Consider the following 27,114-nt stretch of genomic DNA (forward strand, 5'->3'; position numbering starts at 1 on the left):
ACTGTTTCTCAAGTTCATCACAATGCGAAAACTTCGAGATTTCAACTGAGGTGATATTGACATTTTTTCCACTAGATGGTACGGTAATGATCGTTGCCGGTTTTGAATGATCGTGGCTCAGGCCATAATATCGAGCCAAATGCAATTTCGAATCTTTTTTCTGTGGTTATTTGATGCTTTTTATGAAAAATCATTACATCAAATTTTTTTCTCGAATAAATTTTTTTAAAAACCAAAATTATATAAGGAAAGACGTTTAATAAAAAAAAATCGAGTCTAGTTGAAAAAGATTAATCGATTTCAATAATCGATGATAATTGACAAGCAATAATAGTTATTGCAAATTATAATTTGTGCTCTATAACATTCAAATGGTCATTAATTTTCAATTCATCATGGTTTAGATCATGATACCAAACCAATTTTATGATTTTCACTGCAAATAAAAGTCGGTGTTAATTCGAGCATGAGACCGACGAAATCCATTTGAAATCAAATCCGTCGAAAAGCATTTGAAATCAGATCGAGTGAGCGATAGCACCAGCTAAAGTCATTGTTTTGCCATGATGTTGGGCGATATATTTGAAAGTATTTAATCGCTAACCTTGGCCCAGCAACATATAAGCTACTAAAAAATAACATTAACATGACGTTCGGTCTTAACTGAAATGCCTTGCGCGTCGTCGATTGCGTGTGTTTATCATTTTGGTCATATAACAACAAAATGACAACAGCCAAAAGTCGAAGCAACAAGCAGCAAAATTACATACACTCACATTGGTCTCTCTGTCAAACGACGACGACGACGGTAACAACAACAAAAAAAGTCATTAATTCCAATCGGTTGACATCGAATTGTAAGTTCACGAATGGTTGCGCGTCGGCAACATGCATTTACATATGAATATATCGATGATGATGATGATGTTAGTTTTATGAAAGTGTTTCTTTTTACTTTAACAAATCCAACCATCGATTTGACACCTCGGTGTCATTATTATTGTTGTTCAAACCATATTTCTTTCTCCATTAAAATGTTCAAAAAGAAAACCAACGAGATTAAAATGAAGAGAGATTTTGTTCGTGCCTTTCATTTATTCAAATGTGTATTCTAGCGCTGAGGAGAAAACGCAATTTTGTTGTCATTCACAGGGAATGAGAGAGAAAGAGAGAGAGAGAGAGAGAGAGAGAGAGAGAGAGAGAGAGAGAGAGAGTCAAAACACATAAAAATGTGAAATGAAAAACAAATTAAGATCATTTTCGAGCGAGGATCTCGAGCCTGTTGCATAGACGGACAGAATGAAAGAAAAAGGGTCGACCCGATAATGAGACGTGCGAAAGAGAAAGAGGGACAGAGAAAAAAAAAACAGTGAGAGAGCGCGCGCCCAAGCTCAATTTTCTCTATTGTTTTTTTCTCGACCAGAATGTTTTTTTTTTCCTCTGTTTGGCAAGTGGCCAGCATTTTTCAAAGGCAAAATAAAATGTTGTCATAGTTGTGCAGCCAAAACGATCATGTATATTCGAATCGTTTTGTACGCTCTCGATGTTTATTCGATGATTGTGTGCTCGCTCGATGTGGGCAGCCAAATGGTACAAAAAACAACAACACACAAAATGGAAGAGCAGAAAAAATACGATGCTGGAATTAGTCATTTTTCATTTGAGTTTTTTTTTTCACTTCTTTCGTGGATGTTTTTTTTCTCGCTCGCGTTTCGGATAGAAAAATTCGCCTCTTAAAACTGTCAACAAAATTGTTTTTCCTATTTTCCCCAAAGGATACGCTAAAACACATAAACTGCGGCCTTTTTCACGTTGATCGCTATGATTCAGCCCATGGCTGAAGCCATTTGATGTAAGACAATGATTAAAGCCATTGATGACGAAAGTCAACCAATTACGGCAAATAGTCACAAGACAATGTGGTAGCCTCAAAATAAGCGAGGCATATGAGTAAATTCAAAAATAATTACAACTCAATTCAATTTGAAAAATCTGTGAAAAAAAGCAAGGGTAAGCAAGGGTAAGCACTTGGGAGATGCATATGTCTCTGAAAATCTCATGGGCCTTGATTCCATTCGTGAAAATCCGGAATTTGTTTTGTCTTGATCAAGAAAATTCCTAAAGAAATTCAAACCTTGCCCTGGTGAAAAAAAAACTATTGATTAAAAACTAAACTAGTTGTCGTCTATTTTGGGTCATTTTATATGGACTTCTGTACGTGGTGTGGTTGGTACAAAGATGATTTTACCGGTTGGATTACCAATCGATTTCAATCATCTTTGAACAAATTCAATCAACCTGGCCGATTCAGTCAGCCAAATGTATTAACCATGACTGCCTAGTGATTGAAATAAATCCGATCAAAGTACATACTATGTACAAAATATAGTCAAAATGCCCCAAAATAGTCAACTGTTGCAACTTATAATCGCTAGTCACTTATAAATTGCATGGAGACAAATCGTTGAATGACCGAAATCTAATTAACATAGTCGAAACTTTTCACAAGATCAAGAAAATCTGAATCATCGACAAAAAATCTTCCTCGGTCAAAGACAAATTAGAAGAAAACTTCATTTTGATTGAAAAAAAATCCAAAGCAAACCCTTTTTTTCGTTCGAGAAGATTGAAGAAGAAATGATAAGAAGAATCAATCAGAAAAACAATTGAAGAAGAGTTGAGAAAAAATCGATTAAAAACGAAATGAAGACGCGATAAGAAGATTTCTTCTTTACGAAAAGGAGACGCATCTACTCCGTCCAAGAAGACCGCAAACCACTAGTTCAATCTCACTTGATGAAAACACAAAAGAAAATGCAATTTAAATATTGACAATTGTTGCACTCGAAATTACTTGGCATGATCGAAATTGATGTTCATTCCATTTTAAGCTATAACTCATACTTGAAACTTCTAAAAGTGTTTTGAAGCGATTGTTTCTGTGAAAGGCTTTAAAATTTAAAGTTTAAATATTGGCATTGAAATTGGAAATTGAGTTAGTATTGGTCCGATACTATTGAAATTGCAATTTTGTTTGTTGGTATTTGGTTGACGACTCAATGATTTCGACTCGATTCAAATATCACAAGCCAAAGTGTTTGTCTAGTCTTCTCGTTTTCGTTCTTCTTTTTTCTTGAAAAACTTTCAACGTTATTAAATGATAACGAAAATTGGCAATAAGTGACTGAAACGATAGCAAATTGACCATTTGAAATTTACCAACAACAAACAAATTGGAATGAAAAAGTGAAATTGGCAGCCAAAAAAAAAAAAAACTGAGAAGGTCAAGATCCAAAGATGCAACCAAGCATAATTTGGTTGAAGAGTCATGATTGTCATTTTCGAAAAGGAAAACCCATTGATGGATGGAAAAACAGTTGCATTGAAAATATTTCTTGTTGTTGTTTTTACAATTTAGTCTTTCGGTTGCATTTCCAATCAAAATGCAGTGTGCCCGTGGAGAAATAAATGAAGAGATGCCGTACATGTCAACGTTGCGATGTGAGAAATGTGAGATTCGATTTGTTGTTCTGACGGGCTGTGAGTGTCTCGTTCTAACAAATTGTTTTGTCACTGTCATCTCATCGATGTGTGTTATATTTCTCTTGCACTTTTACTACTTTGTTTTAATGGCCGTTTTTTTTTTCTCATCTTGTTCTTTTAAATGATCGCCGTGCATGGATTCGAAAGCAAGGCAATAATATAATATTTAACTAACGATCCAAGCCATGTATAAATTTTCGTTTCGTTTGTTTCGCTCCCTCGTTGCTCTTCATATTATTCCTTTTTTTCTCGTTTGTTGCTTCAAACTCAACGAGAGAGAGAGAGATTCTCAGTGTATGTGTTTTTTGTCTCAAAAGAAAAAGAAGAAAAAGAAGAAAAAACTAAAAAGACGAAGATTCATTTTACCGTTTCTTTCTTTTCTAGGTTTTTGGATATTTGCCAAACATATCGTGTCACCGTTGTGTTGCTAATATCCCCGGCAATTGTGGTCAACGACGACGACGACGAGTAGCATCAATGTATGTATATATCTATGTTATGTGTGCCTATATATTTTAAATAATGTCGAATATTTATTAGAGTTTCTCATCGAATTTTCGGACCGCGTTGTTGCGTTTGGCGTGCGCTTTGCCAAAGCGATTGTATCATATTGTCACCACCCATCCATTTAAAAAAAAAAAAAAAAGAACATTAATTTACTACGGAATTTTTTTCTCTCTATCGCCGTTTGACTTACATTCACGTTGTTGTTTTTCGGTGTCGAGAGCGGCAAAAAACCCAATAGAAACACCTCTGTGAATCGCGCACGCCGATCCGATCGACTCAAATCATTTAACAGCGTCGTCGTAATTCAATCATAATTTGTTTTGTGACTGTGTGTGTGCGTGTGTGTTTCAAATCACAGATCTTTTCGAGAAAAAAAAAACACAAAATGACAACAACAAGACCCAACTGAAATGAATGATTTTTCGGTGACTCTCTGGCATTTCGAAGTTCGTATTAAATTTTATGACCGTATTCAATAGCATTTTTAAAATGGGTAATATTCCTTGTAAATTTAATTACAAACAAGAAGAAGAGAGAAGAAAACACAAAAACCATTTTTATGCCCGTTTTAAGATGAAAAATTAGCGGAAACCGATTAACTGATGCTTCCATACATCGTTGTACAGTGTACGATTCGTACACAGAATATGAACGGGAAGAAAAAACCAAGTAATGGAAAAATCATTCAAATCTATCGTCATTTTTATCTCAAACATAAAAAAGGCAACAACAACAACAACAACAACAGCATCTAAATTAAGGAAGCCGCATATTTTTCTATCTCTCGTTGCTTCCACGAATGTATGTTGAAATCCAACCAGAAAAAAAAAACATGAACTCAAGTAACTATTCTTTTCGAAATGGAAACAAAAAAAAAACGACAAAAATTCGTTCCTTCCGAATGGTGTGTCGTTTAGTTCTTTTTTAATTTGGATCAGTCCTCCTCTCGAAAATTAAATGTGATGTGCTCTCAAGCTCCGGAGCCGAGTTGTATCAATGCCGTGCCACATACAAATTTAAATTGCATTTTCGTTTGAGAGACAACGGAAAAGCCAAAAACGGGAAAATCTTCCACGGCAATGTATCGTTGATCAAGCGAATGGAGATTAGACACCGTTTTTCTCGACTTTTTTTTTCACTCTCGGTGTGTGTATATAGAAGACCGCGATATGAGAAGATCAGTGCACATAGAAATCATTTGGCTCCGGGTGTGCGGCTCTCGTTCTCATCACTCGCGTGCTGTATCTTTTCAGTTGATTCTCTCTCAGTTGAAAGGTAAGCAGCTACATAAGTCACAAGCATAATAAATAACATGTTTCACATATTTAGTGTATCTTTTTTTTCCCCTCGGTCGTTGTTGTTGCCCATTTTCTTTGCTCATTTTCTATCCTCGTTCACATTGTTGTTTTCCATGCGAGACAGGAAAATGACGATACATCTACTGAACTTTCTCGTTCATTCTTTCGATTTTCGAAACTCATTCGCTCCGTTCATGCTTATATATTGCCCCAACAAATGCAAACAAATCAAAGCCATTCAATTTCGAATGGCATCAGTTGAAAATGAAGTAAGAAAAAGAATGCATGCCAATCGTATCAATTAAATGCAATTAAATGACTGTTGTTGTTGTAAATTGTTTTACTTCTTCTTTTCGTTTCCATGGAAAAAAATGCAGTTGGAAAACTCAAGTTTGCGATCAACCAATGAATATTCTACGAAATAGTGGAAGCCAATTCAAACGGTATCATTATTACGAATGTTGCGTTGATTTGAAATTGAAACCGTTTTTTCGCCGGAAAATGCATGAATGAGAGAATGATAATGAGAGAGGGAGAGAGATAGATTGGAAGAGAGTAAGAGAGTGAGTGCAAAAGAGCGAGATTTCGAGTGAGATAGCGAGATTTTTCATTTTATTCACTGTTATGTTTACCTCTGTTTGACGACCGGGCCGCGCACATATTATATATCGCATTTCATGGCAGCGACTCATTTGTTCGATCACAAACCAAAGACAGAATCATCACGGTTGCTTCACGTACGACGAAAAGCTGAGAAGCCGAGAAAATACGAACGGTTTGCTGTGTGTGCGTGTATTTAAATGACGTTCACAAGATCCTAAAGCGCACGGTCGCGCGTAATAAGAGCTCGATTTTGAGCATCGAACGAGTGTGCTCGCGCGCACATTTACATTCGAGAGATGGGCGCTCTGACTCATGTCTGCTATTTTATGTGAAATGATAAATCCACGTCTATGTAATGGCATATAACATCGCATAGAACCCGTAATGTATATTATATTCGTCATCACATCGACGAGAACAACAACGACCGACAACGACCGAGCTGTTTATACCTCAGAACAGAGCAGCGTGCACCGTTCCGATGAGGGAGAACGACGTGAATGCGACATGTGCAATGAAATGAGCCTACGAAACGAACCACACGCATCAAACACACTAAATGCCCCAAAAGATTTGAAGGCAGCATGCAGCTGTCGAAAACAACGAACTTTATGGATCATAATATGCATACGCTTTTTATTCCTTCGTCGACTTCTGCCTCGGTTCTTCACTCTCTCTCTTTCTCACGCTCGAAAAATTCCATCGAAATCATACGTTACGGAGGATTATTGATTCTCCCATTGGGAGTGCCATTTTTCTCTAGCAATTATGCCAATTTCAATCACAATTGAAATAACGGAATTTTAAAAACGATTCAAAATCAAACGATCACATTTTTTGATCGAACATCTCTTCAACTTTTCCACATTTTCCAAATTTTTGAATTCCTATCCTTACTCACATTCACTCATCTTCCAATTTTTTCGTTGCTTCCAAAAAATCGACCTTTTCTGGGACACATAATCTTCAAGAGAACAAAAATTAAACAAAAATCATTATAAGAATGAAATTTACTTCGAGCAACAACATAAAATCGGCTCAAATAAAAAAAAAACGAATGGAAGTCGATCAAAAATCGCATGGATCGACTCGAGAATCGCATTTTCTTCAAACCGATCAGTCATTTGTTCATCTGATCGTGGTATGTGTTCGGAAAAAAAACATGTTTTCAATGGGCAAAAATCGTCGGATCGATGGTGTATTGTTTTCCGATGAAAATGTCATTAATGTGCGCGAATTGCGGCGAAGAAAAACAAAGTAAAAAAAAACGGCGAAAATCAAACATCAACACAACGGATCGAAGCAGTGATTTTTCACATTTCCAATCCGGGTTTCATTCGAGTCTAGTTTTGCACCGCCTTTTGAAGTGAAACTAATGTAATCGTATTTCCTCTTCGTTTAATCGCCTAGCCTGTTGTTTGTTGTTGTTTTTTCTCTCTGCCATGATGTTTGGTGGCTCGAGCCGTGCTCGAAATCGTCATAACATTGGGTTTTATGTTCCGTGTGTGATTTAGCGATCGAGTGAAAAAGCCTTCTTCTCTCTCATTTACACACTCTCTGTGTCAGCGGGAAAAAAAGCGAGCAGTTTGAGCGAGCAAAAGACAGAGATCGAAAGCGATTACGGTTTTATTCGGTTGGTTAATGTACACGAGTCACCCGATCTAAAATGCGCCCATATGCATCACATAAGATGAAATGAGCCTGAATAATAATAAAAAAAAGAAGAGAGAAATCGAAACAAGAGGCACACAGAAAAATATGTGGCAAGAAAATTGAAAACATACGCACACACCGAAGCGGTCCCAGCACAGGATCGATCTATACACACTCACACATGATCTGTCTCTCTATTTTCCTTTTACACTCGTTCTCTCTCTCTCGCTCTCTCTCTATCTCTTTCTCTTTCTCTTTCTCGCGCATCTTAAACGAGCTCTGCGCGCTACACAGCATCAGTATCAGCATCAACACCAGCAGCAGCCAACATACATAAACGAGAATCTTGTCTTGTTGAAGCATTTTCGAACGCAGAAAATGTTCATTCAAAATGCAATTGAGAATGCGAGGCGAGAGCAACGCATATGTTTTTCACTTTTGTGACTAAGTGCTTATGTAGCACGTGCCCGACGTCGTCTATGGTCTATGGCATCATTTTTATTGTTTGTGTTCTGTGTGTATGTTGTTTTCATTTCGTTCATGTTTCTCTCTTTTTTGCCGCTATCGTCGTTGTCGTTGTTTCACTTTGCATTTTACTACGAATTTTCAATCTTGCTCATCGTCAGCGTCGTTGCTGTTCTGAGATTTGTTGCACATTCAACGGCAGATGTACCGTTTCTAGATGCAATTTGATTTCAACGGAATTGTGTGTGAGTGAGTGATGTTGGGCTCTGGCTCGCGTGCGCGTCTTGTTTTCCATTTGCTGGCCCCTTTGCGCGCATCAATACTTTTAACAGCCCAGGTCAAACTCTTTTTCGCCTGCTCTCTCTCTCTTGCCATCCCATTCCCTCTAACGCAATCTGTGTCTCAATCGCGCTGGTCTCTCGCGGCTAATGTTGTTGTTATTCGAAATATCAACGCATGCTCAGCTTCCGAGTGCCGAGTTTTGTAATTTATGACTTTGTTTAAACAAATTTGTGCCGATTATTTTTTTTCTCTCTCTTCTCCTTCTTCTTTGCTACTTCATACGCACATCGAGCAAGAGTCCTACGCGCCAAGCAGATGAATAAGATCAACATTTCAGCATTACTAATTTGCTGCGCTCAAGCGTATACGCGCTCTGTGTTCGCAACATTTGTTCACTTTTCCACTTAAGCACATAATTTTTGTTACTCGTATAGCGCATAGCGCACACAATGGAAGCAAAGGAAAAGAAACACATTTGCACAATTCATATGCGGTGTGCAGGTGCAAAGCCGACCATTTCGTCTGGATATACTAATTTTTGTTTTGTTTTAATAAGAAATGAACCATTAAGAATGTACAATGGCAAACAAACAATGATGATTTTTGCTTCGCTTTACTCATCACGCACGCTTGTTACATTAGTGCAATTTGCAAAAGATCAACTCATTTATGCAATTAACATTTGAACGTGTGTGTGCGCGCGCTCGCTTGCCAACGTCATCGTGTGTTACAGTACGAATTTTCAGTCGGCAAGCTGTTTTGCAACTGCTTAACTGATTACATGTGGTCATTCCAGTTGGACTTTGAATGTAATCTTTCCACTCATGTTGACCCGTCAAAGACAATAAACAATAAAACACACAAACAGGACACGATCGCACACACTGTTTCAGGTTTTATCGAGTGGAGCGCGGTCGCTTGCTTGTTCGCTAACCACACATTTCATCATCGATCTCATTGATGCAGACGACATTACTTTGGAACATTCGGTAGGCATTAATTTGATGCTCTTGCAGAGAGAACCAAAAGCACAAAACTTTTGATTTATGCCGTCACAAACGGAACTAATTGAACATTTTTGTTAGACAAAAACAAAAATTGAAACCATACGGAATCCTTTCGATCGCACAGCACATTTGTCATTTCGTTGTTCAAGTTGATTTGTCGACAACGACGCACATTCAACACATTTCGAGACAAAAGAAGATGAAGCGGAGAAATACAAAAAAAAAAACAAACAGGAATTATTCAACTACGTGTCGTCTCTTGCGGTCAACACCAGTGTGCAGCGCTGTCTGTGTATGACACAAATGTTCCATTTTCGATGTGCGCGTACAACAAATGGGCTCACCTTTTTTCGTTTGAAAGAGAACAAAGTACAGCCATGGACTTAATTAGAGAACTTTGTTCTCGTTTTTGTTCTAAAATTTTTTTTCAAGAGATTTTTTTCTTCTTCTTTGCAACGAAATTTCATTTCCTGATTTATTGACGGAAACCAAACACACAAACGACACGAACAGTTTGGGCATTTTCATTTTTAATGAGATTCCTTTTGAACGAAGAATTCCGATGCGATTCCGTTTGATTTTACGGCTTGAAATGAAATGTTTTTTTTTCTTTCTTTTTGAGCTGGATGACTGTTTGCTTGAAAATATTTTGGGGAAGAAAATGAAATGGAAAACTTTTGAATAGTTTGAACATGATTTCAATCCAAAATATCAGCTTTCATCCAAGCAGAATTCAAGTTATGAACCAGATATTGAATCACAAATTTTCTACAATTCATATTCAACATTTTAATTTTAAAACCAAATATTACGTGCATGCATCCAAAATAACAGTTTAAGCTAATACTCGGTGATTTTTGTCGAATAAATTCTTCATCTCTCTCTCTCTCTCTCGTTCTGCCACACAGACTGTCGTATTGACACGTTCCTTCTACCGTTAGAGAACGATTATGTGTTTCGCGATGCGGAAAGTTCATGAAAAAAAAATTCGTTGTTCTGTCAATGTTCAAAATCTAATATAATTTCCCAATGAAAAACATATGTTTAATCACTTTATCTAGAAAAAAATCTAAAGAAATTATTCATTTTGAATCTAAAGAATCCGAATCGAAATCAAATATTAGAATGCAAGTCAAATTAAAACAGACATTCGTCTCCAATTGGACATTGGATTCGGTTTCCGAATTAAATCACATAGAATCGTGAACATTAATGTGTGACAAAAAAGATTTTATGGTTGAAAACTTGTTATCTTGTCTAAAAAAAGCTGAAAAATGTATGGAATTAGTCGGTCTGTGGTCACAATTATTCACGATTTGCTCATTTTCTAATAAAATTACTCACATTTTGTGAAATGTTTTGGGATTTCCCAAAAAAATGCAAGTTTTTTACTTCGAATGTTGAATTTTTTTTTTAAATCAATTTTCGATTTTTTTCTGTCAATCGGTGGGTTTTCTCATAAAATGCAAAGCTGAATTTTGTGAATGACAGTCAATACATTCATCAAATTTTTTTCGTTTCAGCTGAGCCATAACTTCGAATGTAAGAGAAAATTGCAATTCGTAACATAACATTTGTTCCTAAGCGGTATTACGATAAACGGTATTACCGGCAATAAATTTGACTGCATAAAAAAGAAGATGAATGAATACCATAAAGGTAGCATGATTTCACACTTATAAGACACTCCGATTTGTATAAGACGCTCATTGGGCTTCGCTCAACATTGCTGTTACAACGTATTTGTATCATTCACTCAGTCAATCGACTACCAATATATGAATATCAAATTATACATTCAATTTAATTGTCATTTTTCAATCATCAAAGAACGGCTAAAACAATATTTGACGAAATAATTGTTCAATGAAAAAAAAATACTGCGAAATAAAGCGATGTTTATGTTCGATTTATCTTGAAAGAACTGCATCAATATAGCGAAATCGATATTTCATTCAATATTCCAATGATATTAGCCAAATCAAATTGCCGAAACGACTCAAAACACACATGTCTTTGAATATGTTCAGAGTACAGACCATAAGTTCTGATGTTCAAATCCATGGACTAATCGCGATTCGTTGTCAATATGTCGTTATTTTTGAAATGTTGACCCGTGTGCAAATAAAATGACTAACAGTCACTCAGTTGTATGTAACTGTATGTAGTGATACACAACTAAAACTGGGTAAGTTGATTGAAATCATGCGTTGGAGACAATCACGTTTAGTTATTCTTTCAGTCAGTCGACTAATTTGGGACATTTTGACTTAGAGTGGTTTGTGATTAAAGTTAACTGTAGTTGCTTATTTTGTTCGAGACAATCACTTTGAGTCAGTCAAAATGTCCCAAATTAATCGACTGACTAGTCTGTCACACAATTTTCCACACGGGGAGTTATTGTAGAAGAAAAAATCGGCATTTTTTCATGTAATTTCCTCGAAAACTCATAAATGAGTGTAGGAAAAAAGTGCGCGCTGTAATTCTTCGAATGGAAATTACAACTGGTTTTGGGTTACGCCACAAAACAGAATGTGTGCATTTCATGTGCGACAAGCGAAAGATTTTAAGGAGAAGCGAGAGGTGGAGAGAGAAAAAGAGAGATAGAGAACGGCAGCAACACCAACGAGAAATGTGTGTTCGATTGATGATTGAAAAGAAAAATTCGTTCAAAATTTCCATTTGTGTGAGTTAAGCCTGAGCGATTGTATGTGTTCGGGAGGGGGGGGGGGGGTTCCAATTTCATGTGTGCGTTGAAAATGTTCGCACGTCATCAATTTGGGTGGAATGAGGTTCGATTTGGTCATGTTTCGTGTGAGGTTCATCTCGAGCCATACACACCATTAGCGCGCGCGAACGAACAGAGTGAAAAAAAAAAATGCGAGCGCGAATTTTGATCGTACGAATCCATAGCATGCCACACATTGCCAATACACATATTCAAATGTGCTTAACGCCAGCGTTCGCGTTTGAAATGAGGAAATGAGAGAAGTGGCAGGAACGCAGAGGAAAGACGTATTAAAAAAAATACTTTTAAAAACCATTTCCACACGGATTGGGTAAACAACTTGTGATTTACAACAGAACAAATGTTTCGTACATTTTCTTGGCATGAAAATTTGAAAAATCTTGAGCTAGGAAAAAGGAACAAACCCCCAAAAAAATGATGAAAACAACAACACACACACACATGTCGAACGGATTTACATGAATATTTGCATGTTGTTGTTTTGATTTGCATGAAAAACCAGATTGAAAGAAAAAAACGCGACGACGAAAAGCACTCACACTCGTTTTTCCGACATTAGTCGCGTTCAATTTGTGCCCATTAGTTTTCAACTAAATTCGATATTGATCATGAATAAGTTTGATGGCTCGAAAATGGGAGAGAGTGAGAGAAAAAGTAGAGCACAAATTGTGAATGGCCGAATGAAAATGACGCTTACACTTCGAATGACAAGCGAGACAATTTAATTATTGATTTCGTTCAATTGGGCTGTTTTCGGCAGTGAACGATCCCGATGGGCCAATTCGATTGACGTAATGCACGTATGAAATATTGAGCACAACGTCAATTTGAACAACGACGACGACGACGACGACTAAGATCAATTGACGACCAACACATTGCAACCGATGTATGTTTTCTGTACGAAAGACAGAAAAAAAAACCAGATCACAAGCTTTTCATTTGATAATGAAACGAATCTCCATTTAATGGCAATTTGGCGAATTTTCTGAGCTATCGACAATGTGTGTTTGCTATGAAAAGCAATATTGTTGAGCAACGACCACCGCCACATTTTACGCTCGCCTTTTCACGTTAGCGAGACAACGAGCGAAATACAATTTTGGTGCGAGAGAGAGAGAGAGAGAGAGAAACACAATGCAAACACAACAACAACACAGTTTAAAGGAAAAATAAGAAAGATAAAAAGTCAAAGAAGACACAGAGAAAACGAAAAAAACGACGAAGTCAACGACAAAAAGATGAAAAACCTATAGTTTTCACATTGTTGCGATTGCGCAATCGTCGAACCATTGAATTTACATGTTTGCACTGCGCATTTTGCTGCTGATGCTGCTCCGAATCGACCGACCGAACGATCATCGTCGGCGCCATATTTCTTTTTTCACATATCACCGCACCATTTTCTCGACGTTCATTTACAACGAAAATCAGTCCATCGTTATTCACATCGACTCGCACAAAAGTTTTCACATTCAAAAATGAACCAAAATGAAAAACACTCGCGGTACGGAGACCAACGTGCACACCGAAAACACGGTTGATGCGAGGGAATCTTTACCGCAGTGGATTTTTTTCGTGAAATTTTATATTTCATTTGAGATTCAGTTGTTTGACTTTGATCAAGTGATGGTTTTGAAGCATATTGCGCTGATCGCGACTGATGTCGAATCGATCATTGTCGAGTTCATCGATGTAGTTTCATCTAACATTGAAACCGAAGGCACTTCGGGAATTGAAATCCAAAAAAAAATCCAGTAAAACCAATGAAAATTAGTTAAAAGTTAGACCTGAAAGACCTTTTCATCATGACAAAGAGTCTTATTTTTGGAAAGAAAATCTTTTTTGGAAGGAAGAAATAACTTTTCTGCCAGAAAAAAAATAATAGCCTTGAAAATACAAATACAGCGCTGAAATACTAGTAGTCTAAGGTTTTTTTTGGCATTTTCACTATTGTTTACATTAAATCAAACAATCGTTCGAGATTTCAACCGATCAAGCAATCTCAACCCGTTTCTTGGTGCTTGACATTAAAGATTTATCGTAGTCGATCTGCTCGACTCGAGCTCTGGGAGGTGGTTCGTTGGCAATGTGTATGTTTTTACGTAGATTGTTCATTTCATTCAAAGTTCCATCTATGTGATCGGCTTCATTCTCGGCCCGCGAATCAAAAATCAGCGAGTGCGCGAACGAAAGGAAAACAAAATGAAACAATGAAAACGCGTTGCACAGAGGAGAAAAAACCGATCGGTTGGCGTTCGTTCGGTTCGATGCGACATAGAAAAAAAATAAATAAACCCGAAGTCGAAGCCACGAAGTGTGCTATGAGCGCGATCGCCGCCGATGTCGGAAAATTCGGAAAGATCGCGGTGTGAATAGAACGGACAGCAGACATTCATTCGTGTTACGCAGTACAACTACTTATAATTCTAAAAATAATTAGTTTAAATTCAAAAATACAAATTTATCACAAAACAGAGAAATGTTAAAAAAGAAATCAAAGTTAAACTAAAATTAACGGAAAAATTTATAATTAAACTCATTGGTTTTAAAAAAAGGAATAAAGAAGAAGAAGAAGAAGAAGAAGGCGAAAAATAGAAGAAGCGAAGCCCGAGCGCACAACAAAAACAAACTTCGGGTTCAACACCAAAATAAATCTCTCTCTCAACCAAACTGAATTGGACGGTAAACTGATTGATCGAAACGTAGAATATTTGAACGAAAAAAAGAAATCGCACAGATAAAACGTAGCCGAACTCTTGATTTTTGTTGTTGTTGCTACTGGTGTTTGGCTCTCGATCGATTGTGTAGAGAGAACGACGAAGGAAATAATTTTGTTGTGATTGTGCTTTTGAGCTCTCCTTGTTTTGCGATTCATCACAACATCGTCATATCAACATTTGCATCTGTGCCGTGCAATCGGTAAGAATCAGATCAATTCATTTGTCATTTTGCGTTCTCCCGTTTAAAATTCGAAGTGTTTCTTTTTCGGTTGCTCTGTCTCTCTCTCTCTCTGTGGTTTTTTTTTCGGTGAAATATTAATCATTCAATTTGTAAATTTTTTTTTATTTGCGGCGCGGGCGTAGAAAAATGCCATTTTGTTTACACATTCATCGAAATCAATTACATACAAAGATACATCGAGAGAAGGGTAGAGAAGAAAAGAGAAGAAAATAAAAGAAAATAGTGTTGGTGGCTTGGCTAAGAATGGTTATAAAGGGATTTTTCGTCAAAAATTAAATGATTTCGAATACGGCGGCGAATCAATGAATCGTGTCGAATGCCAAAGCACTTTCGATTTGTACACGATGTCCACCACCAATCCCGTCCACTTTCCATTTGGTCACTCTTGTCATTTTCATTTTGCAATTGAAATACATGGTTTTGGAATTATTTTTCCTTCATTGCTGGGCGTTTCAAATCAGTCGTTTTTTCCGGCTATTCATTCAATACTTGGAATTATTAAATTGAATTGTAATTCTTGCACTTCTGAATGGCGTAGGTGATTTTTCCCTTTTTGTTTCGACAATTGGTCCGAACAACGCCACAATATTTTCATAAAGTAAGCAAACGGAGCGCCAACAACGATGATGACGACGATGGTAGTAGCGGAATAATGTTCATAGCCCAAATGAAAAACATACACTTAACTATTTGTATATGCATTAAATTGTACGTGCTCAGATTCGAATTTTCATCGAACCGTCGATTTACTCTCACTCCGTTGCTCACTCTCTGCTTCTCTTTCTCTGCTTCTCTGCTTCTCTCTCTCTCTCTCTTTGCTCGCTGTTTTTTCGACCATTTTACAAAATAAAATGTTCTCGACGCCGTTCGCGAGAAATTGCTTTTGTTTTGTTGGTTTGGCTCATTCAGTTTGGTTCAGTTTGGATCAGTGTATCGAAAGAGAGAGAGAGCCCCATTGCCCCCACTGACTGTCGTTGTAGATTAGCGAAGATGAAGCAGAAGGAAAAACGATGAAACGAAAAGGAAAAAAACGAACACAAAAATCTTGGCGTGTGTTTTAGACTAAGTTTGCTAAAGCTAGGTTTAGGTGACGACTAAGCAAGAGCATTTCGAAACGAGAGCATTTTCACCATTTTTCTCTACATAAAGTAAGATGAATGTGACGGCAATGGCAGCAGCAGTAGCAGCATCAGTAGCAGTATCAGTAGCAGCATCAGCCGCTACGATTCACTTTTTTCTCTCTCATTTTCATACATAGGTTTTGTATTCTTTTTTCGGTGGCTGGTCGAAAGCTGGCTGAAAAAGAATAGGAAAAAAAAATCAAACACAAAGTGAGAGAAAAGTTCGAAGGGGGGATAATATGAACGGAATAAATTCTTTCGAATATGTACCGTACACCGTTTTTGGCTCAGTGATTTTCATTTGATTGAGTACATTAACGCAGAGCGTTGTGTGTGTGTGTGTGTGTGTGTGTGTCACAGCTCGAGAGCTCAGCTCACTGAATGACGTTAAACACTCGCTTAGAACGCAAGAAAGAGAACAATCAAGTAAGACTGAGAACGATCGAGTGAGTGAGAATAAGAGAGTGGAAAAACGAAGGAGCGAGTGAAAGAAACGGAGTGTTTAGTGGGAACAGATCATCGGCACTAATCATCACAGTAGAAAGAAAAACCGAACCGATTTACTTTTAGTGTGCCGAAAAGCCAACGTGGCAAAAGGATTGGAAACTATCAATCGTCGTGTGTTTGTGTGCGCTATTCGATATGCCCGATGTTGCATATTGCCTCACTGAACGCCGATGTATTTCTTCTTTTTCTCGATTTTCCTTTTTTATTCTCGCTCTCCCTCTCTCTCTCTCTCTCTCTCTCTCTCTCTATGCCGTTTGTGTGATCAACGCGGTCCGCATTTTTCAACAGCCACACATTTTTTTCCTTCGTATTTTCCACCGTTCGTGTGTGTGTGTGTTTTTTTCTTCAATCCCTGGTTTGGTCCAAATCACACACATTGATCAAACTCAAAGTTTGAGTCCCAGACACATTGCATCACACAATGTTTATCCGATTCACGATGTGCGTGTGTGTAGTACTCTTAATGCATTCGCGTGTATTTGGTTAATTCAACGGTGGCTTTGCCGCATTATTTACATATGCAATGAAAATGCCTTAATGCCACGTATCTCTTAGTCGTACGGTAATGTGAAGCTGCGAGTTTCCGAATATGGTTGCAGCCATCTACCCATTTACACACTGGATTTACGCGGAGACAACGTGTTTTTGGAATCTCTTGAGCTTAAATCAGTGTGCGGGACCATTTGTCCGGTCGAACAAATGCACGCCGTTTCGAATATGGATTTCCACCCAATTGCGGTATTTGCATTCAATTCAAAGCAGAGGCATAGAAAAATCCATGTACCCATTACTGATCCCTTCCCATTCAAGCCCCATCCATACATCAAGAAAACTGCCACCAAGGAACGGCGGTAAATTATTCAATCGCGGGATTAAGGTGCAATACGCAGCTTTTTTCGCTCTCTAGAATACATAGCAAAGGCTCGGGACATTTTATTGGAACGGAAATTCATATTTTGTTGGTATTTCACGCGCGTTTTGCGCACATATGTGTGTTGGCTTGACTACGAGCGCAAATTACGGCTTCTTTAGCCGATTTTGATGGTTTTTTTCTCTCTCTTTCACTATCCATGTTTGTATCTGTGCTGTTTTTTTTTGTGCCGCATGCACGTTTCTTCATTGTTGTGTCAAACGTGCCACAACCACATTCACACACGTTTCCGGAATTGAAATGGCAAACCGAGTGAATCTGTTGCAGTGCCAAAGGGGATCGCACATGCACACACACACACACACAGTGCAAGAAAGAGTGCAATGCACAAAAACCAAAACAGGAACACGCATCAAAACAATATATGCGTCACAGATAAAGCATAAATGAATATGTCGTAACATAAACTGGAATTTGTTTTGCTCTTCTCTTCTCTTCTCTCTTTCTCTGCTCTTGTTCCCCGCGTTCAAACGCACAAAGAAACAAACATCATATGAAATAGTTACGAACGAAGAAAAAAAATCGTTTCAAAAATGAAACGATAATTAGATTGCCGGTTGATATTTATTTCCATTTCGGAAAACGCATCCACGAATGCTGGATCTAGACTCTTTGTGTCATACTAATTCATCTCCGCTCAGCGTTGCTCAGTTTCTCTCTCTCTCTCTCTCTCTCTCCCGCTATTTACCGTCGAACATTTAATTAAGATTTTCCAAAAAGGCTCTTACGAACACACAGCGCATATAGATATTGATTTAATGGAACATGTCGACAAATGAAACACATACACTCGCTCATCGAGGAAAACACATTTCGAAACACTCACCGTCGAATAGGTAATCATGTTTGGAGTGAGAGATAGAGCGAGAACGCGAGCGTGCTCTACCTAATTCATTTTCCATGCCATTTTCATGTTGAGTGTCGACATTCGACTCGAATATGCCAGTCATTCCCCGAAAAATTCAAAATCCACCGTGTTTTTCACTCGAATAAGAGAATCTCATTCTATCTATCCCGCTCTCGCTTGCTCGATCTGCCCGAGAAGAAAAAAAAACCCAATAAATAACAACATATCACTGAGAATGTGCCGCGAGCCGCATCAACGAAACACACCGAAAAAAAGTGTAATAATAAAAGAAAATGATGCATATTATCCGCTCTTTAAATGCTGTTTTGACATTTGTTTGCAGCTGTTTAACGACGAAGAAGAAGCGCTGCCGTTTCTGGTTGTTTGTCTCTTTTTCGGGCGATTTTTTTGCCTCTTCCGAACGATTTCCTATCGCTTTTCCCAATTTTGACTCCTATTGCACTATCTCGGTTCTTTTATTTTCTTCTCTTTTCTGCACATATTTTTCTCTTTTCCTCTCGTTCCCTCTCTTTTCTTCTCGCGCTCTCTCTCTCTCTCTTTCTCTCTGTAGCACTTTCTTCCAACCTCTCAAGTCTTCGTTCGTTCTCCGTAACACTCTCACAAACTTTCATCTCATTCTCTCAATCATTCGCACACATTTTCTCTGCTGTTGCATCTCTCATTTAGTTCCGATCTATCTATCGCTTTTACCGCGCTGTGACAGCACAATATTGTCACATATTCTCTCGATCTGGCGGAATGGCCGTGTAACTCGTGAACGTGCCTGTTCAACATAATTCACCACATTCAAGCGAATGATTGCTCATGCTTGCTCTTGCTCTCTCTCCCTCTCTCTTCGCTCTCATTCTCTTTCTTCTATCTCTCCCTCGTTCTCGATCGTTCACAGCACTAGCGTGCTAAATGACATAAACCAAATGACAAATCTCTGCGACCGAATACTTTTTTTTACATATCTCTCATTCTCAATTCGCAGCATTTTCAGTGGATTTTTTCTTCTATCGATGGATTTTCTATTTGTTTTTCAGTCAATTTTCACGATGTATATGAGTCATTCGTGATGAAAGCATTAATTAAGTCTAGCGCAGAATCGAATCACACTAAACACATGTTTTATTTGATGGTATTTAAACAAACGAGCAAACAAAAAAAAAAACTTTTAAATCGATTAGATATTTTCCATGTGTTTTTTTGTTTGTTAGTTTTTGCACACCTGAATCAATTTTCTAACGCAACTAAGAAAAAAAAACTCGCTTTTTTTTGTACATAGAAAACCAGCAAACAATATTTTCTAGATCATCTCGCAGACCATTATGGGAAATAAGTCTTTTTTTCGCTACATTTGGAACAACAAAAATTCATTGCCAATGGCAAATGAAAAAAATATGCTTCTTATTGATGATAACACATTCCGGGCGAATCGAACGGGTGTTTTCTTGTGTGATCACAAAGGAGAGCAAAAACAACAAAAAAATACTCTGATTCAATCGCAATACAAATAAAAAAATTAATTTTTTTAAATATCTTTTCTTCTTTTTATTTTAATCAATCATTTCGTAATACGCTGTGACAATTACACTGAACTCACTCGTCGTGCTCTTTCCTTCGTTACAGATTCAGTCACAAAACTGGAAATCCAATCGCAAAATTGGGTAAGTACAAGAGGAAAAATTCCAATTTATTGGCGATGAGCTAATTTAATTGACTTTCAACTAGAACAAAAACGAAACGAAACAGCGTTCGAATATTGCATACTCATTTTTATTGTATCATTTTGTATTATTTATTTTTCGTGTTTTTTTTCTCTGCATTTTTGTTGTTGAATGCGTTTTCAAGTTGTCAATTTTTCTGTTCGAAATAGCAATGACCTTCACTTTTCCAGCACATGCACACACACACACACATTGATGTGTCAGTGTATGTTTTGTGTTGTTCGGGCTCACTCAGTCTCTCTGTGAGCGACGATTTTTATTTTTCTCTCGAATCGATTCATAGGGATAAAAAGGAACACGTAAGAAGAAAAGAAGAAGAACCAAAAAAAAGATACGAAAAGAAAAACAGCAACGATTTTGAATTGACAACAGAGCGCTGGGCTGTTGACGATAAAATTATTCAAGGGAATGAATGAGTGCAAGAGGCGAACAAGGAGAAGAAACGAAAAAAAAAACAACACAACAAATGAAGAACTGAGAGGAAAAAAACAACGCTATTCAAAATAAACACAAAACATGTGGTGCATCTTCTTCACTCTCTTTCGCGCTCGTTGGGATGCGGCAATATTGCGAGATTTTCTGTATGTGTGGCAATAATTAATACACAATTTTTTTTTCTTTCTGTGAAGAAAAACAACAGCACCAACAACACTCATACGAACGTAGCGAGAAATGAGAACAAAAAAGCCGAGTGCGAGCAGAAAGGAATTAAACAAGAGAGAGAAAGAGAAAAACAGTTGTGGTATTTTCTTGAACGAAGGCAAAGAAAGTGAAAAAAAAAAATAAAATTCGAACATTTTTCTCACCTAGTCACTGTGTGCCCTCATTCTCATTCTTTGCGGGTGTGTAATAATTTACATTGCACCACGTAGCCAGGGAATGTTCCATATACACCGTATGCAATCCATCCGAACCGACCACATTCGAACATCATTCCAATGAGCGCACACACACCAGATTGGCATTTTACTGTAAAACCAATTGCTGCTCCTTCGGTCGAAATGTTCAACGCATGGGTACGCCATTGGCATTTGTAATATGTATATTTTCCGTTTGACGAATAGTCTGAACGCGAGTCTCAGCGATGGTTTGCCGATCCATTTGACAGAATATTTGGACCAAAGGGTTCAAGCGATGACAAGTCACTGACCCAATGCAGACCCACATGACACTTCTTTTTATTAGCTTCGAACATGATTGGCGTTGGAGAAACAGCGAATGAATTGAATGCTTCGGTTAGCCAACACATACCATTTCCCACTCAGACTATTTTTCATTCAGAATTTTTCACGCAAATTTCTGTGTTGTATTTATTCAAAAGCATACCTTTGACACTACAACACAAAACGTTGAGTCGAATCATTCACACTTCAACTCGAATTCCGGCGAATAGTACGGAATTCTAGCTTCATTTCAGTTCCTCTGTGAAAACTAGCTTCTTCTTCAATAGCCTTCTCATTGAAAATGAATGGGAAAAAAGGAAGAAAAAAAGTCATTACTCATTTATGAATCGAAATTGAATGCAAAAGAAGGAAGTAAAACAAACGATTGGCATGAGTGTGTCCGCTTGCAATCGTTGTTCGAAGAGCGGCTGGCGACACACATGATGTGACATCAAAATGTTGCCAATAAATGACAAATGTCTATGTCAATGGACACAAGCATATTGCACAATATTTCGTGCTGATTAATCACTCGGCCCAAAAAATTGAGTGTTTGTGTGAGAGCAAGAGAGAGAGAGAGTGTGAAACCGGCAATATGAGCATGTATTGCCTGCCATTTCTCACACTATCTGTTTCTCTTTCTCTTCATCTCTGTATCGGTCTCTTCCTTTTTCTCTCTTGCTCGTTACGACCGATTCACTCGTTCTATGCCGAGTCAGAGCAGTTGCACAAAATTATGAAGACCATATGCCCTGAGCACATTCCAATGTATATGATTCCCCGTGCACCATCTCTCTCTCTCTCTCTCTCTCTCTCTCTCGCTCTTTTGCTCGCGAGCGATGTACACACGCGCGCGTACACACTGAATAATGAAGCGAGATGAGGGAAAAACGGCATTTTATGCTCTTGTCACTTTTGAAAACAATAAAATCAACAGAAACGCACAAACAACAGCAAAGCAAAACATTTACTAATATGAACATGCATCGAAATGAAAAACCAGACGCACCGGAAACCAAGAATGTCAGGCTGATTATTCCATAATCCACAAACAAATCGAGAGCGAGATTGAGAGAGAGAGAGAGAAAAAAAAGGGAGAGAACCGAAAAAGAGGAAAAATTCAGGAGAGCTCGTCGCCAACATGTTCATAAAAGAATTATGTTGTATGTTTGTGTTGTTTTTTCTTCTCATTTTGCTCTCATGTTTATATTGGACTAAATGAAATGAAGCGCAGCAGCGCTCGACTTTTCGACTTTTCGGCTGTTGTTGTTGGTTTTTGTTTTCATTCCGTCAGAAGAGGAAGAGAGCAAACAAGAGATTGGTAACTTTAAATTGTTTTTCCCAAATGAAAAGTTTTTTTCTGGTGTGACCCAATTCCCGTATCGACATATCGTGACGTTCCTTGCATAATTTATCAATCGAAAAGGAATGTCAATCAAAGGTGAAAAGTGAACTGAAGAATGAATGAATGCCGAAGTTAAATGTGAAATGTGCGATACTGCCTCTCATTCTCTCGCTCTCTCTGTTGCATTTTCATGTTCTTCCTCGTTCCTATTCACTTGCTCGTTTGCTCCCTCGTTCCTTCGCTCTAATTTCGAATCAAAATGCCCAGAAAAAAAGCAAACATTTTTGTCACTCACATTTGGCCCGCTTCGGATTTTTGGTCACAAATGTGTCCAAATTCCCCCATGCAGCCCCACATGTACATTTTCGTGTGCACTCTGTCACACTCATCGTGAACAGTAAACAAATCGCTCTAGCTCTATCTCTATCTCTCATCCAGCTGCTCGATTTTAGGCCTAATTTCTCCGTCTCTTAGTCTACCTCTCGCTCGCCTCTCGGTTCTCTTCTCTCGTCTCTTGTCTCTTGACTCTCGCCACTCTCCTCTCTCTGCTCTCTATCATGATTTATATCTCATCATCACATGATATTAGTTTTTGATTTGTGTTACAATTCGTCAAATGCATCGAACAACAAATCAATTGAACATCAAAATGCATTCCGATAGTGTTGAGAAAACGGATCGATCGGTCAACAAAATGGGCATCCATTCACATATACACATACACACTAATAAATAAAAAACGAAAAAAAAAAACTGGAACAAAGTTAAAAGTCGATAATTTAACGTTTTTCGTGTTTGGGCCATTTATTTTTAAGTTTATCTTCGGATGTTTCAATGATTTGTCCGGGGCTGGAGAGAGTGAGGGAGAGAGAGAGAGAATCTATCTATAGTCGATCTAAATGATTAATTACAATGGTGTAATGGAAGTGGAGTTGCTAATGGATGGAATATGTGTGTGTAGGCACACCAGGGTTCGTTATAAGGTAGTGGGGTTCGGTATTCTGGGTAGCGCACAGGACAAGCTGACAGGCAGTAATGCTTGAAATAGGATTCGCTATCCGATTCAGTCTACGTGTGGATATTTAAAATTTTGTCAATTTGAACACAACATTTTGTGAGAATACGATATGCGGGACGGTATTGACAAATTATCTAGCCGATATATATGACAACAACATCGTTGCTGAAAAACAAAAGCACACTACGTAGGACAGGTACACATTTTTCGTATGGATTTTTCGATTTACGATATCTGTAATCAGTCGGTGTGACATAATATACATAATTTTCTATTCCGTTCGCGCGCTCTATCTCTCTCTCTCTCTCTCGTTCGCTTGTTCACGAATTGCGAGGGCTCATTCATTCGTTTGTTCGCTGGCTCGCTGTACGTCTCTTCGAAAAAATAGTGTCGAACTGGAAAAACAACGGACATACACACATTCCATACACAACATAATTGATATCAATGCTGGATTTCCCGTTAGTCGACTATTGAATTTTAAATTAAGCATTTAACTCACTCGGCTCCATATCTAATTGGAAAAAAAACATTGTGTATTATTTCCCCTGGCCAGTTTGCGCTATCTCTCTCTCTCTCTCTCTGTTTCTGATCCGGAAAATATTTTTCTATCGTTTTCTCAGTAGAATATTACTTTTGTATTTTTTTCTGTTCGATTCGATTGCTTATTGCTACGGTTATATTATTTTTTCTCAAATTCATCGTTATACCGCTACATGGGCCATGTTATCCAAGACACACCGCTCAAGTTGCCTGTGTACTTACTGGTTTTTTTTTATATATCTTTGTTGGCCGTATAAAAAAAACCAGTTCCACCGAAAAATTCGATATAACTTGCGGGAGGTTTTTATTTTGTTTTTAAACACATTTTATTTTTCTTTTCGTTTTCGAGTTTGTCGTTGTTGCCAACACTAAGGCAGGTTATTGATTTTTTGTTTGTTCGACGTTTGACATTCGAACACACGTTTACGGTTAGATATACTGCAGCGGTACTTTTCGGATCGAAAAACAAGAGAAAACAGAAAGAAATAAACTGGAATTTGGAAATGCGTCGATAAGAAGACGACCAATGTGTGATTTATATAATAATCTAGATTTGTATCACATGTAATGGTGCTCCATATGGTAGCGGTGAAAATCAATCATGAACACCAAAAAAACCGAACCAAATCAAACCAAAAGTCGAGTGTGCGTCAATTGACAATGTGATCGTGTCTTCGTCGTCGTCGACTTTTTCCATTTGATTCCATTAGCAAAAACTTTTGTCAGTATTGTCAAAACTTGTTCTTATCCCAGCGGTAATGAACGCTTGAATTTGCGTTGATATCTACTTTTGTGCGAGACATGTCTCTCTTCACCATTTGAATGGCATAAGAAATGTATATTCATGATTCTTCGATTTTCAATGGCATAAGACCACATGGTGCATTCGGAAGTGATTGCAAACGGACGTACGATTGTTGTTATTGATCAATTCACCAACCACCCGAAAATGAATACTCTTACGTAAATTGTTCAATGCATTCGCATGAAAGTGCATCAAAGTGCATCAAGGTTCATTGATTTACTTATGGCAACCACACACACAAATCAACAGCTAAACGTAATTTCGGTATCGCAGCCACAAATAAACCGTTTGATTTTGGCCAACTATATGCTTTTATCGCTGGTATGCGTCAATTGTTGATGCCATGTAAAAAATGCAATACACGAGATGTAGACTGAAAAAAAAAACGAGGAATAAAACCTAATCAATGTAGTTGCAAAATAATAATGAACGCAAGAACTACGAATTTCCATTTGGCGGTAAGTTTTTTTTCATGTTGACATATCTCATCGTCTTCTGCATGCGTTGGATTTGTGTGCAACCAAACAAAAAGTATCATAAGAAATTTAGCAAATGTTGACCCGATGTCAAATTGAATAAGACGATTTTTTTTTTCTCGTGTGATTACATTTCGGTGGCATTCGGAATGAATTGCATAGTATTCTCATTTCAAAAATGGCCAATTATTTGTGTGTGTGTGTGTGTGTTTGGTTGGTTGCTTGATGAGCACCGAAAGTCCATTAGATTTTAAATGTTTAAAATCAGCAAAAGATTTTTTTTTGCGCTCGTACTCCAGCTCTGACTCTGTCTGTGTGTGCTTTTAAAAGGGCCCTTTTATAGGCTAACGATGTGTCAAACAGCCAACCATATAAATGTCACACACAATATGTGGCTGTGCAACAACAACCAATCGACAGAGGCAGAGAGAGAGAGAGACAGAGAGAGAGAGAGAGAGAGAGAAAGCGATAAGATTTATGCAAGGAGTGTGTAGTGCATAGAAAATGGAATAAATTTTTATTTGTGGAAAAATCTCTAAATTTGGAATTTCGAAAAGCCATTATCTAATTGAATTTACCTGTTTACATCGCCAATTCCTTGACAAATGGACAAAATATATTCACACACACTCACATATATGGAAAAAGAATGTCTTTATTCTTAATGGCAATGCTGAATTTAAAAAGACGCCATCCAGATTTGGTTGTGTTTTTGTCGTTTTTTTCTGCTCGAATCGGCCAAATTTCATTTCCACCAGACACACTATTCATCTTATCGCTGGCAATTAGACGGTGTGAAAGCGTGACAAGAGAAAAAGACCAACGAATGAGCAGCGATGGCATCTTCGTTGAAAACAGCGACAGCAAAAAACAAGCATCAACGTGTTTGTTCGTTTTCCATTCATACCAAAGCCACGTCAAAATATGGGAAATTTTGATAGAAAAATCGAGCATCACGGCTAAATGATACGAGAAATAGGTAGAATGACGATGAGAAAGAGAGAGAGAGAGAGAGCCGAATTCATTTGCAAATAGAGATGGAGCACGAGATTCAGTCGATTAGAATGGCATGAGAACGAGAGCAATCAGGATGATATGGAATATTGAGATCGAAATATGCAAAAAATTGTAATTTGTGAGTAGCAGCTCGAAATATGTCCATCAACGTTGAGAACGGATATATTGTCACTTTAAATATTTCATCTCGCCATTTGCTGTGAATGAACGGTAGCAGCAGCAGCATCAGTGGAGTGCGCCACAGAGACAGCGACACACCGTAATTTGTGTATTGCCTCATATCTATATGCTGTGTGGAACGAAATGTGCTCGCTCATTCTTGCCAATGGGCTCAATGGGGGCCTTCGCTGCATACTGCAAATGCCAACAGCTAGCAATGATTGCCAACGAACAAGAACCTCTCGGAGCGAAATTCATTCGATCGCTCACACCAAGTGATTACCGACTTACTTCGAATGTATGGTTTTATGCTCATTCCCGAACCAGAATCGGGCATAAGAGCTAAGACAGTATGCCATAAACGAGCCCAAGTATTATATA

General features: G+C 37.9%; 1 protein-coding gene across 11 annotated transcripts in view; it reads left to right on the forward strand.

Moving 5' to 3' along the window:
- The window catches only part of LOC129573382 (myocyte-specific enhancer factor 2), an 88,070-nt gene that overhangs the window by 25,320 nt on the left and 35,636 nt on the right, over positions 1-27,114 (forward strand). For 9 of the 11 annotated variants that reach the window (XM_055453853.1, XM_055453859.1, XM_055453849.1 and 6 more), the window contains exons 2-3: positions 3,928-4,022; positions 20,110-20,147. The gene's annotated coding sequence lies outside the window, so the exon portion shown is untranslated. Of the gene's footprint in view, positions 1-3,927; positions 4,023-13,566; positions 15,030-20,109; positions 20,148-27,114 lie in introns of those variants that run through there. The other 2 variants (XM_055453861.1, XM_055453846.1) reach the window with 2 other exon arrangements.

Source organism: Sitodiplosis mosellana, unplaced genomic scaffold, assembly GCF_009176505.1.
Source record: "Sitodiplosis mosellana isolate CC-2019 unplaced genomic scaffold, AAFC_SMos_1.0 Smas_scaffold_6062, whole genome shotgun sequence".
In the NCBI taxonomy this organism is placed as follows: domain Eukaryota; kingdom Metazoa; phylum Arthropoda; class Insecta; order Diptera; family Cecidomyiidae; genus Sitodiplosis; species Sitodiplosis mosellana.